The 12,243-nt window shown below is 43.5% G+C and overlaps 2 pseudogenes; both read left to right on the top strand.

Annotated features, from left to right (window-relative positions):
- Window positions 1-4,021: 4,021 nt before the first annotated feature.
- On the top strand, window positions 4,022-8,645 carry LOC143331883 (Ig lambda-2 chain C region pseudogene; annotated as a pseudogene).
- A 625-nt stretch (window positions 8,646-9,270) lies between these two features.
- On the top strand, window positions 9,271-11,803 carry LOC143331882 (Ig lambda-2 chain C region pseudogene; annotated as a pseudogene).
- The last annotated feature ends 440 nt before the right edge of the window (window positions 11,804-12,243 follow it).

The raw sequence follows: 12,243 nt of genomic DNA, 5'->3' as shown, positions 1-12,243 counted from the left end.
GGGGGGGGGGGGGGGGGGGGGGGGGGGGCTGGGGGGTCAGAAAACCAGTCAGTATCTGGTGTGACCACCATTTGCCTCACGCAGTGCGACACATCTCCTTTGCATTGAGTTGATCAGGTTGTTGATTGTGGCCTGTTGAATGTTGGTCCACTCCTCTTCAATGGCTGTGCCAAGTTGCTGGATTTTGGCAGGAACTGGAACACGCTGTCGTCGTCGATACGCCGATCCAGAGCATCCCAAACATGCTCAATGGGTGACACGTCCGATGAGTATGCTGGCCATGCAAGAACTGGGATGTTTTCAGCTTCCAGGAATTGTGTACAGATCCTTGCAACAGCATTATCGTGCTGCAACATGAGGTGATGGTCATGGATGAATGGCACAACAATGGGCCTCAGGATCTCATCACGGTATCACTGTGCATTCAAAATGCCATCAATAAAATATACCTGTGTTCGTTGTCCATAACGTACGCCTGCCCATACCATAACCCCACCGCCATCATGGGCCACTCCATCCACAACGTTGACATCAGCAAACCGCTCACCCACAAGACGCCACACACGCTGTCTGCCATCTGCTCTGAACAGTGAAAGCCTGGATTCATCCGTGAAGAGAACACCTCTCCAACGTGCCAGACGACATCGAATGTGACCATTCGCCCACTCAAGTCGGTGATGACAACGAACTGCAGTCGGGTCGAGACCATGATGAGGACGACAAAAATGCAGACGAGCTTCCCTGAGACGGTTTCTGACAGTTTGTGCAGAAATTCTTTGGTTATGCAAACTGATTGTTGCAGCAGCTGTCCGGGTGGCTGGTCTCAGATGATCTTGGAGGTGAACACGCTGGATCTGAAGGTCTGGGCTGGTGTGGTTACACGTGGTCTGCGGTTGTGAGGCCGGTTGGATGTACTGCCAAATTGTCTGAAACGCCTTTGGAGACGGCTTATGGTAGAGAAATGAACATTCAATTCACGGGCAACAGCTCTGGTGGACATTCCTGCAGTCAGCATGACAATTGCACGCTCCCTCAGCATGGTGTGTGATAAAACTGAACATTCTAGAGGGGCCTTTTATTGAGGCCAGCCTAAGGCACACCTGTGCAATATTCATGCTGTCTAACCAGCATCTTGATATGCCACACCTGTGAGGTGGGATGGATTATCCCGGCAAAGTAAAAGTGCTCACTAACACAGATTGGCACTACGTTTACACGTAGCCGGCTATTTTCAGAAACGGACATTTCACCCTCTCCGTTTTCAGAATAACCACGTGCACACGTGTCCGTTTTCAGAAAACTTTTCGTTTACACTAACCCGTGTATGCATGCCGTCGACGCGGGCGGTGACGCGGACTGGCTCTTCATGTTGGTGGGGGGAGAAGTTGTTGCGAAATTGCTGACCTCCGAGCACTCATTCATCTCTGCTCCTTGATATAATAGAGCAGCTGTATTTACAAATGCAAACATACGAAAAGGGTTTGCACCAACATAAATGCGACTGCTACTCTGAATGCATCCATGATCACCACGGCCAAATGAAAATGTAAACATAAGTCGACCTTTTGGCACAGGTGCAAGTTCTGTCGTTTAATGTGACGTCGGCTACCTAAAACTCTGTTTTTCTCTGTTTTTCTCCGTTTACATGCAAACGTGCAACCGAAGTTTTCCAAAATCTCCACTCTGGCCAGAGTTTTGACAAGGCATCATTTTCATTGATTGCGTGTAAACAAAGGGCACAAAGGAAGGGAAACGTCTCCATTTTTCAAAATAACCGTGTGCATGTAAACAGGGCTTCAATAAGCACCAGCTCTCCACTTGCTGAAACGCCAAAGTATATTTCTGCTGCCTTCACTTGTCTGCCTTCCTGAATCTTGATTTTCCTATGAAAATGAACATAACGGGTTGTTGGTTATAACAATGATTGTATCACAGTTCTTGACATTGGAAAAATGCATGAGTGTGAATGTGTAGTTTGTGCTTGGTGAGGTTACTGTCAGCTCTGTGTTCAGTGGTCTGTGTCAGAGTCTCTTCCTCTTCAGCAGCTGCAGTCGGTTCCTGCTGTAACAGCTCAGTGTCTCTGCAGTCTGACTGAGGGAGGTTTTTGTACAGCTACAAATCACTGTGTGAACACCCAAGCACTGTTTATAATGTGTGCACTCTGACAGTAATAAACTGCTGCATCTTCAGTCTGAACTCCACTGATGGTCAAAGTGAAATCAGAGCTGCTTCCACTGCCACTAAACCGAGCTGGTGTTCCTGAAACTCGTGTGCTTGCATGTCTTATTAGGAGCTTTGGAGGCTGTCCAGATTTCTGTTGATACCAGAACATGTAGTTATTACTGTAAACAGGTGTGCTGGTTTTACAGGTGACAGTGACAGTGGATCCTGCAGTCGATGTCACTACTGGAGGCTGAGTCACAGTCACCTGACCGCTGCATCCTGCAGACAAAAACAAATCATTCATTGATCAGCAGAAAGAAATGAGAGAAAAGGCAGCACATCATGTTTGAAATGTTGCTGAGAGAATGAACCTGTGAAACAGCAGCAGGCCAGCGTCCAGATGAGGATGGTGATGAGAGTCATGGTGCTCGTGCTTTCTGCTGTGTTGACTGACAGATGTGAGTCCTGCAGTGTTGAACTCACAGGACTATAAACCTTCTCAGTTCACTGGAGGATCAGCTGACCATGCAAAGCCTCCTCTCTATGGAAATCATCTCTCTGCCCTCAACACACTCAAGACAACATGGATTTGAATTATTTGAATGTAGCTGTAAAAGCAGATTTTTATGCTTCTTAATATCAATATGTTAGTCTTACAGTTTTTCTTTATTGCTAAGACACATTTCTCGAAAGCTGCTCTCCTTTTCTCTAAACTGTGTAAGGGAAATTCTCCTTGTTGCTTGTTGAGAGTTGCTAATTCTCAGAAGAATTACAGACTCGGTGTGATGAATCAGGTCTCTTGAATACATGCAGCATGGAGGGAAGACTCATGCAGAGTGTTCTCTCTAGATCTCCACAATGTCTTGGCATTTATACTGTTCAACAAAAAGACAAATGGTTGTCACATGCACCTGGTAATGATAAAATCTTTCCTTCAAGAACAATGGCAATTTGGGGGAGTTCACTCATCCTGTTCCCTGAGGTTAATACTATACCATAAACTTCTCAGTTGCAATGGATCGCACCCTAAAAACTTCCCCCTTCATCCTGTTCCCCTATTGAATGCTCATCTCACCTTAGTGATCAAAGGCCACAAAGACTTTTACAATTCACAGACTGATTCCCGAGATTAGCAAGTCATCTAATTCCTACAACTGTGAACACAAAACCCAACTTTCAAGCTACATTCACAAAACCTCAGACTCCTCTTGCAAGACCAAACTTTCACCTCAAAACAGTTTAATCCATGTTCAAAACTGCAAAACAAAACAAAAAACCTGTGCATTCAGCACTTTTACATATTTAAAAAAAAAAAAAAAAGGTACAAAAAACAGAAATCTTGTACATTTAGCACTTGTATACAGTAAGCCTATGTAAAAATAAAGTACAAAAATATAGAAATGAGAAGTGCATTACTCAGCCACAGCATCATTTCTCCGTACTGGGTCAGGCCACAGGACTTCATCCACATCACAGGCCACATTTTGTCAACAGGGGAAACAAAGCCCCTGGCATGCCGTATCCAGGCTTGGCATGCCTCCACACCTGTGTCACCTCAGGCTCGTTCCATGGCTTGCACGAGATTCACCCTGGTGTAAGGTTGGCGTTTATATACCTTCCACCGCCAGGGGGAGAAGAATACTTCAATGGGGTTCAGGAAAGGGGAGTACGGTGGAAGGAAAAGATTGATAAAACCTTGGTTCATATTGAACCACTCTCTAACCTGGAGGGCTCTGTGAAAACTCACATTGTCCCAAACAACAACATAGATGGGATCCTGCTGCCCTAACAGAGCATCTCGCATGTGATTGAGGAAAATAGGGAGCTGGTGAGTGTTGTAGTGCCCCCGGTTGGCATGATGGTGGACAACCCCATGATTGCTGATGGCAGCACACAATGTGACATTACCAACATGCTGCCCAGGGACACCAACAATGGCCCGCTGGCCAATCACGCTATGGCGTCTCCTTCTCCTATTGGTGAGATTAAACCCAGCTTCATCCGTGTAGATGTATTCATGGAGTCTTTCCATTGCATCCAGTTGAAAAACTCTCTGTACAAATAGATACAGTTTTGTAAGTGATACAGAAAAAGTGATTTAGGCCGCTACAGTAAATCACTACTTACAGCAATCAACATTGAATGTGTCTGGATATATACCAACCTGTACATACTGGAATCTTTGACTCTGAGTCGCGATCAAAGGACTCTCTGTACAGCTGTTTCATGCGCAGTCTGTTGCGTTTGAGGACACGATCAACAGTAGAGAGGCTGACACTGCTGATACCCTCAAAATTTACATGGTCCTCAATGATCTTCTGCTGAATTTCACGCAGTTTAATGGTGTTGTTCTCACGGACCATATCGACAATTCGGGTCTCTTTGTGTGGGGAGAACATACCTGTCCTCCCACCCCCATGTGACAGTCTTTCAATTCTACAAAAAGAGAACATGCACCTACAAAAATATACATGGAATACTAGGCCTACAACAGTTAGCCTAACCCTCCATTACAATACTACAGTACATTGGCACAGTGATGTACTGAAACATATATTTACTTACAGCATACTGTGGTACAGTATATAGTATAGTCATACAGTAATTGCTGTCAACATTTACATACCATAATGTCAAAAAAGGTAATTACCTGTTCTCTTCTCTAAATCTTGGGATTACGGTGGACACAGTGAATCTACTGATGTTTGGTTGTACCCTTTGTCCGGCCTCCCTCATGCTGATACCATGGACAAGAACATGGTCAATCACAGTTGCTCTGATTTCATCAGATATTACTGTTCTTCGTCTTCACTGACCACCTCGACCTCCTCGACCACCTCTCACACAAACTCCTCCTCTCAGATTTCTATCCATTGTTTTGCCTCACAAATCAGTGCTCTCTGAACTGCCTTATATATGTTCCCTCACATCGTTAGCCACAAGTGTGATCAATGTTGAGTTGTTGTGTTCAACCAGTGACACCTGTGCTTTACTTGCGTTTGACTTTTGCCACCTGTGCTCACCATTATGCAACACAGGTGCATCACAAAAATGAAAATGTGTTGACAAGTTGTGTCTAAACAGGTGAAAAGTGCTTATGGTTTTGCCAAAAGAGTGACTGATTCAATCAGTGGGTTCAGGCAATGGAGCGTTTGGTTCAGACAATAGGGTTTAGTGTTTTAGCAATGGAGAAAAACTGTAAGTGGAACGAGATTATTTCTATCATTAGAATATTTTGGTGGTGTGTGCATGTACATGACAGTGTTTGGATACATTTGTGATTATCATAGATATTTTGTTTGTGAAACGATGAAATATAATGAGCTTCAGAGCTGTTGTTGTGCTTATATTTTTACCTCTGCTTCCAGTCCAAGAAGCCTGAATGCTAGGCTAAGCTAATGCCAAGCTAAGCTAACAGGCCACTGGCTGTAGCTTCATGTTTAACAGACTGTGGTGATCCACAGATTCCCCTACTTTTTCCTTTTTGTGTCTTGTGTTTGTCCTCTCCCTCTGTCTCCTGTCTGTCTGTCTGGTGTGAGTGTGTTTCCCTGCAGGGTGTGGCTGACAGGTTGGGCTCGGCCTCCTCCTCCCCTGAACACAGCTGCACTCAATCATTCAATCAAGACTCACCTGCAGCCACAGCACCAGCTCTCCACTTGCTGAAATGTCTGTTAATCCATGTGGCAATGACTGAGACTCCTGATGAAAGGCCAAAGTATATTTCTACTTTCGTCCCTTGCTTGCTTGCCATCCTGACTCTTGATGTTCCTCCGTTCTCATGTGCATTGCCTTCAACTGTCTCTGTAATGGAAATGCAAGTGATACTGATGTATATGGGAAATTAACAGCATGGGTTGGTGGTAAATTGGAAAAATATATGAGTTGAGTGTGAATATGTGTATTTTGTGCTTGGTGAGGTTACTGTCAGCTCTGTGTTCAGTGGTCTGTGTCAGAGTCTCTTCCTCTTCAGCAGCTGCAGTCGGTTCCTGCTGTAACAGCTCAGTGTCTCTGCAGTCTGACTGAGGGAGGTTTTTGTACAGCTACAAATCACTGTGTGAACACAGGAGCACTGTTTATGTAGTGGTAACTCTGACAGTAATAAACTGCTGCATCTTCAGTCTGAACTCCACTGATGGTCAAAGTGAAGTCGGACCTGCTTCCACTGCCACTAAACCGAGCTGGTGTTCCTGAAACTCGTGTGCTTGCATATGTTATTAGGAGCTTTGGAGGCTGTCCAGATTTCTGTTGATACCAGAACATACCCTCATCACCATCAGACCATCTGTAAACAGGTTTGCTGACTTTACAGGTGACAGTGACAGTGGATCCTGCAGTCGTTGTCACTACTGGAGGCTGAGTCACAGTCACCTGACCGCTGCATCCTGCAGACAAAAACAAATCATTCATTGATCAGCAGAAAGAAATGAGAGAAAAGGCAGCACATCATGTTTGAAATGTTGCTGAGAGAATGAACCTGTGAAACAGCAGCAGGCCAGCGTCCAGATGAGGATGGTGATGAGAGTCATGGTGCTCGTGCTTTCTGCTGTGTTGACTGACAGATGTGAGTCCTGCAGTGTTGAACTCACAGGATTATAAACCTTCTCAGTTCACTGGAGGATCAGCTGACCATGCAAAGCCTCCTCTCTATGGAAATCACCTCTCTGCTCTCAGCACACTCAAGGCAACGTGGGACCCAAAATAAGGAGAAATACTGTTTGGATTGACACCATCTATGATCTTAATGGAACACAAGGAAATATTTATATCACAAGTGCAGTTGAGGATTTAAGGAGAAGTTTGTGTCCACTGTGGTTGGTATGATGTGTCTGTTTGTCTGCCTTTCATTTACTGAGAGGGTTCACTGCAGATAAATAATGTAATTCACTTTTGCTTATTGTGAGTTTGGAAATTATTATTATTAAAAAGCATCATGTTCATTCAACCAAGTGTCAATTGATAGAAAACAGTCAAAGAAATGACTTTATTACAAGAAGACTGTCATCGTTTGTCTGTCAGGTGCAGAAAACTAAAGAAAAATGAAAGAAATAACCTTCATTTATACAATAATTTCAATCCATATCACTTAAAATGCTTTGCAGATTCAGAAACATGTCATTTTATTTTCGTCAGAGTCTTCTTTCAGTGTATAGATGTTTGTTGACAGTGCAGGAGGTTTTTGTACGGCCACTTCATCAGTTTGTATCACTGTGGTACACTTTCGGTGGAGGAACCAAACTCATCATTGACTGTAAGTATCACAGATTTATCATTTCTACAACATGAAAGATCAAACTTCATTGTGCAAAATGAGCTAATTTCATCAGAAATTATTGAAGGAGTTTGAAATGTGTATATTTATTGTTATTTATCAAAATTAGCTGAAATCGCAATTTGGCTTTCATTGTGAAAAGATTCACTTTATTATCGTGTTTCTGATCATATTAAGGTTAAATAAATGCCAAATAAGTTACATTTTCTCATATTTTATTTTCAAGTGACATTTTATTAGACAAAATGTACTTGTGGAATTGGTCTGAGGAAAAGTTTAACGCTAAAAAATGACACCAAATTTCTTATTTTTTACATTCAAACTGTTATTAAAATGAAATGAAATCTGTTTATAAAACAAATAAGTCAGTTTATATGTTCATGCAGTCCAGCTGTAGTTTGTGTTCACAGTTCGTTAGTTTAAAGTGGTGAAAAGGAAGTGAAACAGACAGATGACAAAGTCTTTAACTGGATACAGACATTACATTTTGAAAAACAAGAAAATCACTGAAGGCATGAATTATTTACTGTCAAACATTATAAATTAGACATGAGGTTAAATTTCATGATCATTATTCTGAATATTTCTTTATATTTACACTTGTGCTGCATATGATTTTCTAATTCTAAGTGATTTGTGATGAGTGCCTCAGTCGAAGACTCATTCGTTTAAATGTCAAAATGAGATTAAGTTTGAGCATTTAGTTTTATTTGTTAGCGCCTCATTTGGTCCCATCTGTCACCTCCTCTCCTCTGTCTGATCACAGTATGGTGCACACAGCTCGTCCACAGTCGTGTTAACCTCTGTCATGTGTGGTCAGTGTGTCGTGTTCAGCTGTGTGTCCTACAGTGGGAGTTAATCTGCTCCTGGTGTGTCTCTGCTCTCCCCTCCAGCTGGCTCCACGGTCAGGCCCTCGGTCTCTCTGCTTCCCCCCTCCTCTGAGCAGCTCTCCGGGGGCTCGGCCACGCTGGCCTGCCTGCTGAGCGGCTACTCTCCTGAGGGAGCCGTGGTGAGCTGGGAGGTGGACGGCACGCAGGTGACAGAGGGGGTCCTGAGCAGCTCCGAGGAGGAGAAGAGCGGACGCTACAGCAGCAGCAGCACCCTGAGCCTGAGCAAGGAGCGCTGGATGCAAGGAGAGCTGTACTCCTGCAAGGTCCTCCATAAGGGCCACAGCCAGACCCAGTCCCTCCACAGGAGCCAGTGTCAGGCCTAGAGGGGCTGGCTGGAGCCCACGACAGGAGCTCTGTGTGTGTGTGTTGGGGGGCAGCAGGAGGAACACATCTGCTGCTCTCATCAATATGACTTTTAATGTTTGCAGAGGAAACTAAAGCTTTGTGTGACAGAGAACAACACTGCTGTAAAGTGTTGGACAACAACAACTTAGAGAGAAATGTGTGTAGCTCAGCAGCTGGATGTGAGTGTGCTTCATAACTGTCATGTTGATGGTTGATGTTTGTGCAAATAAAGCTTGAAGTGATGAACAACTTGATGAAGTGTTTGGTCTTTATTCTCATGAAGAGCAGCAAGAAATTAAATGCTTTTAGAACTTCAGCTGATTCCCTCTTGGACCTGTCCCCCCTGGCCTGACCGTCTGCTCAAATGATTGGATCTCTCACATTTGTCTGTGTTACTCTGTTGGAAAGATCATTAAACTCATTAAACTCTTCATCATCTCCCACCTCTTTCTCTGAGTCACAGTGTTTGGGTCTGTTTCTTGACAAAAACCTCACGACTTCAGTGATTGTACAGGTTCAACAAACAAAATGCAACATGTGCGTCTCTGAGCTTTCGTGGTGATGTTCAGCTGATTTTTGTACCTTTGGATGGAGCCAGGCTCGATGGTTACCAAGACTCCAGTCATCAGATGTTGGTGATTATGACAATGTTAGTTTCACAGTTGCTGACATGAAATAACAATAAAACTATGTAAAAATATAAATCACACAAATATGAGTGTGAATGTGTAGTTTGTGCTTGGTGAGGTTACTGTCAGCTCTGTGTTCAGTGGTCTGTGTCAGAGTCTCTTCCTCTTCAGCAGCTGCAGTCGGTTCCTGCTGTAACAGCTCAGTGTCTCTGCAGTCTGACTGAGGGAGGTTTTTGTACAGCTACAAATCACTGTGTGAACAGATAAGCACTGTTTATATAGTGGAAACTCTGACAGTAATAAACTGCTGCATCTTCAGTCTGAACTCCACTGATGGTCAAAGTGAAGTCAGAGCTGCTTCCACTGCCACTAAACCGAGCTGGTGTTCCTGATTCCCGTGTGCTTACAAGTCTTACTAGGAGTTTTGGGGGCTGTCCAGATTTCTGTTGATACCAGAACATATAGTCATTACTACCGTATCTGTGAACAGGTTTGCTGGTTTTACAGGTGACAGTGACAGTGGATCCTGCAGTCGATGTCACTACTGGAGGCTGAGTCACAGTCACCTGACCGCTGCATCCTGCAGACAAAAACAAATCATTCATTGATCAGCAGAAAGAAATGAGAGAAAAGGCAGCACATCATGTTTGAAATGTTGCTGAGAGAATGAACCTGTGAAACAGCAGCAGGCCAGCGTCCAGATGAGGATGGTGATGAGAGTCATGGTGCTCGTGCTTTCTGCTGTGTTGACTGACAGATGTGAGTCCTGCAGTGTTGAACTCACAGGACTATAAACCTTCTCAGTTCACTGGAGGATCAGCTGACCATGCAAAGCCTCCTCTCTATGGAAATCATCTCTCTGCGCTCAACACGCTCAAGGCAACGTGGGACACAAAATCAGGAGAAATACTGTTTGGATTGACACCATCTATGATCTTAATGGAACACAAGGAAATATTTATATTACAAGTGCAGTTGAGGATTTAAGGAGAAGTTTGTGTCCACTGTGGTTGGTATGATGTGTCTGTTTGTCTGCCTTTCATTTACTGACAGGGTTCACTGCAGATAAGTAATGGAATTCACTTCTGTTAATCAAGATTTTGTAAAAAATCAGAATTAAAAAGCATCATGTTCGTTTAACAAAGTATCACCTGATAGAAAACTGTGAGAAAAATGACTTTACTACAAGAAGACTGTCATCGTTTGTCTGTCAGGTGCAGAAAACTAAAGAAAAATGAAAGAAATAACCTTCATTTATACAATAATTTCAATCCAGATCACTTAAAATGCTTTGCAGATTCAGAAACATGTCATTTTATTTTCATCAGAGACTTTTTTCAGTGTATAGATGCTTGTTGACAGTGCAGGAGGTTTTTGTACGGCCACTTCATCAGTTTGTATCACTGTGGTGGACTTTTGGTGGAGGAACCAAACTCATCATTGACTGTAAGTATCACAGATTTATCATTTCTACAACATGAAAGATCAAACTTAGTTGTGTAAAATGAGCTAATTATATAAGAAATGATTGAAGGAGTTTGAAATGTGTATATTTATTGTTATTTATCAAGCTTGGCTGAAATCGCAATTTGGCTTTCATTGTGCAAAGATTCACTTTATGATTGTGTTTCTGATAATATTAAGGTTAAATAAATGCCAAATAAGTTACATTTTGTCTTATTTTACTTGTAACTGAATTTTTATTAGACAAAATGTGCTTGTGGAATTGGTCTGAGGAAAAGTTTAATGCTAAAAAATGACACCAAATTTCTTATTTTTTACATTCAAACTGTTATTAAAATGAAATGAAATCTGTTTATAAAACAAAAAAGTCAGTTTTTATGTTCATGCAGTCCAGCTGTAGTTTGTGTTCACAGTTCGTTAGTTTAAAGTGGTGAAAAGGAAGTGAAACAGACAGATGACAAAGTCTTTAACTGGATACAGACATTACATTTTGAAAAACAAGAAAATCACTGAAGGCATGAATTATTTACTGTCACACATTATAAATTAGACATGAAGATTTAATTTCTTCCTCATTATTCTGAATATTTCTTCATATTTACACTCACAGCTCGTCCACAGTCGTGTTAACCTCTGTCATGTGTGGTCAGTGTGTCGTGTTCAGCTGTGTGTCCTACAGTGGGAGTTAATCTGCTCCTGGTGTGTCTCTGCTCTCCCCTCCAGCTGGCTCCACGGTCAGGCCCTCGGTCTCTCTGCTTCCCCCCTCCTCTGAGCAGCTCTCCGGGGGCTCGGCCACGCTGGCCTGCCTGCTGAGCGGCTACTCTCCTGAGGGAGCCGTGGTGAGCTGGGAGGTGGACGGCACGCAGGTGACAGAGGGGGTCCTGAGCAGCTCCGAGGAGGAGAAGAGCGGACGCTACAGCAGCAGCAGCACCCTGAGCCTGAGCAAGGAGCGCTGGATGCAAGGAGAGCTGTACTCCTGCAAGGTCCTCCATAAGGGCCACAGCCAGACCCAGTCCCTCCACAGGAGCCAGTGTCAGGCCTAGAGGGGCTGGCCCAAGCCCAGGACAGGAGCTCTGTGTGTGTGTGTGTGTTGGGGTCGGGAGCAGGAGGAACACACCTGCTGCTCTCATCAATATGACTTTTAATGTTTGCAGAGGAAACTAAAGCTTTGTGTGACAGAGAACAACACTGCTGTAAAGTGTTGGACAACGACAACTTAGAGAGAAATGTGTGTAGCTCAGCAGCTGGATGTGAGTGTGCTTCATAACTGTCATGTTGATGGTTGATGTTTGTGCTAATAAAGCTTGAAGTGATGAACAACTTGATGAAGTGTTTGGTCTTTTATCTCATGAAGAGCAGCAAGAAATTAAATGCTTTTATAACTTCAGCTGATTCCCTCTTGGACCTGTCCCCCCTGGCCTGACCGTCTGCTCAAATGATTGGATCTCTGGCATTTGTCTGTGTTACTCTGTTGGAAAGATCA

Source organism: Chaetodon auriga, chromosome 14 (assembly GCF_051107435.1).
Source record: "Chaetodon auriga isolate fChaAug3 chromosome 14, fChaAug3.hap1, whole genome shotgun sequence".
NCBI lineage: Eukaryota > Metazoa > Chordata > Actinopteri > Chaetodontiformes > Chaetodontidae > Chaetodon > Chaetodon auriga.
The sequence above is the reverse complement of the archived record's forward strand: the minus strand, read 5'-3'. Positions and strand labels throughout refer to the sequence as shown.